This window comes from Ambystoma mexicanum, unplaced genomic scaffold (assembly GCF_040938575.1).
Source record: "Ambystoma mexicanum isolate Mex_15411 unplaced genomic scaffold, UKY_AmexF1_1 Mex_scaf84, whole genome shotgun sequence".
NCBI lineage: Eukaryota > Metazoa > Chordata > Amphibia > Caudata > Ambystomatidae > Ambystoma > Ambystoma mexicanum.
Window position 1 is genome coordinate 75,984 of NW_027182504.1, and position 6,732 is coordinate 82,715.

The 6,732-nt window shown below is 35.1% G+C and overlaps 2 non-coding genes across 2 annotated transcripts; both read right to left on the reverse strand.

Moving 5' to 3' along the window:
- Positions 1-496: 496 nt before the first annotated feature.
- TRNAC-GCA (transfer RNA cysteine (anticodon GCA)) lies at positions 497-568 on the reverse strand. Its single transcript has one exon. It is a non-coding gene; the product is annotated as a tRNA-Cys (tRNA).
- A 2,733-nt stretch (positions 569-3,301) lies between these two features.
- Positions 3,302-3,373, reverse strand: TRNAC-GCA (transfer RNA cysteine (anticodon GCA)). The gene has a single exon. It is a non-coding gene; the product is annotated as a tRNA-Cys (tRNA).
- Between the last annotated feature and the right edge of the window lie 3,359 nt (positions 3,374-6,732).

The window sequence follows — 6,732 nt, forward strand, 5'->3', positions numbered from 1 at the left end:
AGTACATTGGGTTGAAAAAGATTTTAACAGGATCTATTGACGAGGGTGTATGGTTATGAAACAGGGATTTCTTGAACTGTACTCCTACGCTCTACCACTGAGTTAAACCCTTGAATGCTGAAAACTGCCCTTTTTTTAAAATGGTGATAGAGTGGGTGACTGTATGGAACTTGCAAAACTAATGACATCAGTGCACTTCTGGTCAGCTGTACAAATTAATACATTTCATTAAGGGCATATTATTGGTTTCCACCACAGTTTTATAACATTCATATGAGCTTCCAATGGACTATTTCAAACTGAAAATATCACCAGTAGAACTTGGGTGAATGTAAAACACAGCTTGTATCATATGAGGAAATCCTAAACAGTTTCATAGTGTTTACCCTATGTGTAAGGAGATGATCAGGAGTATTTCAAATGTAGAAATGTGTTGCTCATTACATAAAATGCTAAGATTGTAAATGTTTTTTTCTACAGGTAAAACAGATGAACAAGGGGGCACCCAGACTTGAACTAGAGACCTCTTGATCTGCAGTCAAATGCTCTACCACTGAGCTATACCCCCAATTCTGAAAAGTTTACCTTTATTAATTCAGTAATATGTACTAAGTGCAAGCAACATGCAATCACCATCAAAGTAATGCAATTTCAGCCACCAAACCCTCCTTATAAGTATATGGGGTGCAAAGGATGTACTTTATCTGCCTTGGTAAAATACAGTGAGGTTTCCATTGCAAGAATTCATACATTTCGTATCACATGTAGATCTTGGAACATGGAAAAAAATCTTTTGTCAAATGCACACATTCTGCAAAATGTAACTGCTTCTCTACTGCAGTTTGTTGATTTTGTGCTAAGAGCATAGTTAAACCCAATTGTTCATTGTTTTGTATATGAAATTATGATATATCCTATTGTTTCTTACAGTGCATTGGGTTGAAAAACATTTTAACAGGATCTATTGAAGAGGGTATATGGTTATGAAACAGGACTTCTTGAACTAAACTCCTACGCTCTACCACTGACATAAACCCTTGAATGTTGAAAACTGCCATTTTTTAAAAAGGTGATAGAGTGGGTGACTGTATGGAACTTGTAGAACTAATGACATCAGTGCACTTCTGGTCAGCTGTACAAATTAATACATTTCTTTAAGGGCATATTATTGGTTTCCACCACAGTTTTATAACATTCATATGAGCTTCCAATGGACTATTTCAAACTGATAATATCACCAGTAGAACTTGGGTGAATGTAAAACACAGCTTGTATCATATGAAGAAATCCTAAACAGTTTCATGGTGTTTACCCTAAATTTCAGGAGATGATCAGGAGTATTTCAAATGTAAAAATGTGTTGCTCATTACATCAAATGCTAAGATTGTAAATGTTTTTTTCTACAGGTAAACACTTGAACAAGGGGGCACCCAGATTTGAACTAGGGACTTCTTGATCTGCAGTCAAATGCTCTACCACTGAGCTATACGCCCTGTTCTGAAAAATTCACCTTTATTAATTCAGTAATATGTACAAAGTGCAAGCAACATGCAATCAACATAAAAGCAATGCATTTTCAGCCCCAAACCCTCCTTATATGTATATGGGGTGGGGCGGATGTCCTTTATCTGCCTTGGTAAAATACAGTGAGGTTTCCATTGCAAGAATTCATACATTTCGTATCACATGTAGATCTTGGAACATGGAAAGGAAATCTTTTGTCAAATGCACAAATTCTGCAAAATGTAACTGCTTCTCTACTGCAGTTTGTTGATTTTGTGCTAAGAGCATAGTTAAACCCAATTGTTCATTGTTTTGTATATGAAATGATGATATATCCTATTGTTTCTTACAGTGCATTGGGTTGAAAAACATTTTAACAGGATCTATTGAAGAGGGTATATGGTTATGAAACAGGGACTTCTTGAACTACACTCCTACGCTCTACCACTGACATAAACCCTTGAATGTTGAAAACTGCCCTTTTTTAAAAAGGTGATAGAGTGGGTGACTGTATGGAACTTGTAGAACTAATGACATCAGTGCACTTCTGGTCATCTGTACAAATTAATACATTTCATTAAGGGCATTTTATTGGTTTCCACCACAGTTTTATAACATTCATATGAGCTTCCAATGGACCATTTCAAACTGATAATATCACCAGTAGAACTTGGGTGAATGTAAAACACAGCTTGTATCATATGAAGAAATCCTAAACAGCGTAATGGTGTTTACCCTATGTTTCAGGTGATGATCAGGAGTATTTCAAATGTAGAAATGTGTTGCTCATTACATCAAATGATAAGATTGTAAATGTTTTTTTCTAGAGGTAAAATAGTTGGACAAGGGGGCACCCAGATTTGAACTAGGGACCTTTTGATCTGCAGTGAAATGCTCTACCCCTGAGCTATACCCACATTTCTGAAATGTTCACCTTTATTTATTCAGTATTATGTACAAAGTGGAAGCAACATGCAATCACCATCAAAGCAATGCATTTTCAGCCACCAAACCCTCCTTATAAGTATAAGGGGTACAAAAGATGTCCTTTATCTGCCTTGGTAAAATACAGTGAGGTTTCCATTGCAAGAATTCATACATTTCGTATCACATGTAGATCTTGGAACATGGAAAAAAAACTTGTGTCAAATGCACACATTCTGCAAAATGTAACTGTTTCTCTACTGCAGTTTGGTGATTTTGTGCTAAGAGCATAGTTAAACCCAATTGTTCATTGTTTTGTATATGAAATGATGATATATCCTAGTGTTTCTTACAGTGCATTGGGTTGAAAAACATGTTAACAGGATCTATTGAAGAGGGTATATGGTTATGAAACAGGGACTTCTTGAACTACACTCCTACGCTCTACCACTGACATAATCCCTTCAATGTTGAAAACTGCCCTTTTTTAAAAAGGTGATAGACTGGGTGACTCTACGGAACTTGTAGAACTAATGACATCAGAGCACTACTGGTCAGCAGTACAAATTAATACATTTCATTAAGGGCATATTATTGGTTTCCACCACAGTTTTATAACATTCATATGAGCTTCCAATGGAATAGTTCAAACTGATCATATCACCAGTAGAACTTGGGTGAATGTAAAGCACAGCTTGTATCATATGAAGAAATCCTAAACATCTTAATGGTGTTTACCCTATGTTTCAGGAGATGATCAGGAGTATTTCAAATGTAGAAATGTGTTGCTCATTACATAAAATGCTAAGATTGTAAATGTTTTCTTCAATTTATTTAATTAAAAAAATATTTCTACAGGTAAAACTGTTGAACAAGGGGACACCCAGATTTGAACTAGGGACCTCCTGATCTGCAGTCAAATGCTCTACCACTGAGCTATACCCCCATTTCTGAAATGTTCACCTTCATTTATTCAGTAATATGTACAAAGTGGAAGCAACATGCAATCACCATCAAAGCAATGCATTTTCAGCCACCAAACCCTCCTTATAAGTATAAGGGGTACAAAAGATGTCCTTTATCTGCCTTGGTAAAATACAGTGAGGTTTCCATTGCAAGAATTCATACATTTCGTATCACATGTAGATCTTGGAACATGGAAAAAAAATCTTTTGTCAAATGCACAAATTCTGCAAAATGTAACTGCTTCTCTACTCCAGTTTGTTGATGTTGTGCTAAGAGCATAGTTAAACCAAATTGTTCATTGTTTTGTATATGAAATGATGATATATCCTATTGTTTCTTACAGTGCATTGGGTTGAAAAACATTATAACAGGATCTATTGAAGAGGGTATATGGTTATAAAACAGGGACTTCTTGAACTACACTCCTACGCTCTACCACTGACATAAACCCTTCAATGTTGAAAACTGCCCTTTTTTAAAAAGGTGATAGAGTGGGTGACTGTATGGAACTTGTAGAACTAATGACATCAGTGCACTTTTGGTCATCTGTACAAATTAATACATTTCATTAAGGGCATATTATTGGTTTCCACCACAGTTTTATAACATTCATATGAGCTTCCAATGGACTATTTCAAACTGAAAATATCACCAGTAGAACTTGGGTGAATGTAAAACACAGCTTGTATATGTATATGGGGTGCGAAGGATGTCCTTTATCTGCCTTGGTACAATACAGTGAGGTTTCCATTGCAAGAATTCATACATTTCGTATCACATGTAGATCTTGGAACACGGAAAAAAAATCTTTTGTCAAATGCACAAATTCTGCAAAATGTAACTGCTTCTCTACTGCAGTTTGTTGATGTTGTGCTAAGAGCATAGTTAAACCCAATTGTTCATTGTTTTGTATGTGAAATGATGATATATCCTATTGTTTCTTGCAGTGCATTGGGTTGAAAAACATTTTAACAGGATCTATTGAAGAGAGTATATGGTTATGAAACAGGGATTTCTTGAACTACACTCCTACTCTCTACCACTGACATAAACCCTTCAATGTTGAAAACTGCCCTTTTTTAAAAAGGTGATAGAGTGGGTGACTTTATGGAACTTGTAGAACTAATGACATCAGTGCACTTCTGGTCATCTGTACAAATTAATACATTTCATTAAGGGCATATTATTGGTTTCCACCACAGTTTTATAACATTCATATGAGCTTCCAATGGACTGTTTTAAACTGGTCATATCACCAGTAGAACTTGGGTGAATGTAAAACACAGCTTGTATCATATGAAGAAATCCTAAACAGCTTAATGGTGTTTACCCTATGTTTCAGGTGATGATCAGGAGTATTTCAAATGTAGAAATGTGTTGCTCATTACATAAAATGCTAAGATTGTAAATGTTTACTTCAATGTATTTAATTAAAAAAATATTTCTACAGGTAAAACAGTTGGACAAGGGGCACCCATATTTGAACTAGGGACCTTTTGATCTGCAGTGAAATGCTCTACCCCTGAGCTATACCCCCATTTTTGAAATGTTCACTTTTATTTATTCAGTAATATGTACAAAGTGGAAGCAACATGCAATCACCATCAATGCAATGCATTTTCAGCCACCAAACCTTCCTTATAAGTATATGGGGTGCGAAGGATGTCCTTTATCTGCCTTGGTAAAATACAGTGAGGTTTCCATTGCAAGAATTCATACATTTCGTATCACATGTAGATCTTGGAACATGGAAAAAAAATCTTTTGTCAAATGCACAAATTCTGCAAAATGTAACTGCTTCTCTACTGCAGTTTGTTGATTTTGTGCTAAGAGCATAGTTAAACCCAATTGTTCATTGTTTTGTATATGAAATGATGATATATCCTATTGTTTCTTACAGTGCATTGGGTTGAAAAACATTTTAACACGATCTATTGAAGGGGGTATATGGTTATGAAACAGGAACTTCTTGAAATTTGAAAAGCACTCCCACGCTCTACCACTGACATAAACCCTTGAATGCTGAAAACTGCCCTTTTTTAAAAAGGTGATAGAGTGGGTGACTGTATGGAACTTGTAGAACTAATGACATCAGTGCACTTCTGGTCAGCTGTACAAATTAATACATTTCATTAAGGGCATATTATTGGTTTCCACCACAGTTTTATAACATTCATATGAGCTTCCAATGGACTATTTCAAACTGATAATATCACCAGTAGAACTTGGGTGAATGTAAAACACAGCTTGTATCATATGAAGAAATCCTAAACAGTTTCATTGTGTTTACTCTATGTTTCAGGAGATGATCAGGAGTATTTCAAATGTAGAAATATGTTGCTCATTACATAAAATGCTAAGATTGTAAATGTTTTCAATTTATTTAATTAAAAAATATTTCTACAGGTAAAACAGTTGAACAAGGGGGGACCCATATTTGAACTAGGGACCTCTTGATCTGCAGTCAAATGCTCTACCACTGAGCTATAACCCCATTTCTGAAATGTTCACCTTTATTTATTCAGTAATATGTATAAAGTGGAAGCAACATACAATCACCATCAAAGCAATGTATTTTCAGCCACCAAACCCTCCTTATAAGTATAAGGGATACAAAAGATGTCCTTTATCTGCCTTGGTAAAATACAGTGAGGTTTCCATTGCAAGAATTCATACATTTCGTATCACATGTAGATCTTGGAACATGGAAAAAAAACTTTTGTCAAATGCACAAATTCTGCAAAACGTAACTGCTTCTCTACTGCAGTTTGTTGATTTTGTGCTAAGAGTATAGTTAAACCCAATTGTTCATTGTTTTGTATATGAAATGATGATATATCTTATTGTTTCTTACAGTGCATTGGGTTGAAAAACATTTTAACATGATCTATTGACGAGGGTATATGGTTATGAAACAGGGACTTCTTGAACTGCACTCCTATGCTCTACCACTCAGTTAAACCCTTGAATGCTGAAAACTGCCCTTTTTTAAAAAGGTGATAGAGTGGGTGACTGTATGGAACTTGTAGAACTAATGACATCAGTGCACTTCTGGTCAGCTGTACAAATTAATACATTTAATTAAGGGCATATTATTGGTTTCCACAACAGTTTTATAACATTCATATGAGCTTCCAATGGACTATTTCAAACTGATAATATAACCAGTAGAACTTGGGTGAATGTAAAACACAGCTTGTATCATATGAAGAAATCCTAAACAGTTTCATGGTGTTTACCCTATGTTTCAGGAGTATTTCAAATGTAGAGATGTGTTGCTCATTACATAAAATGCTAAGATTGTAAATGTTTTCTTCAATTTATTTAATTAAAAAAATA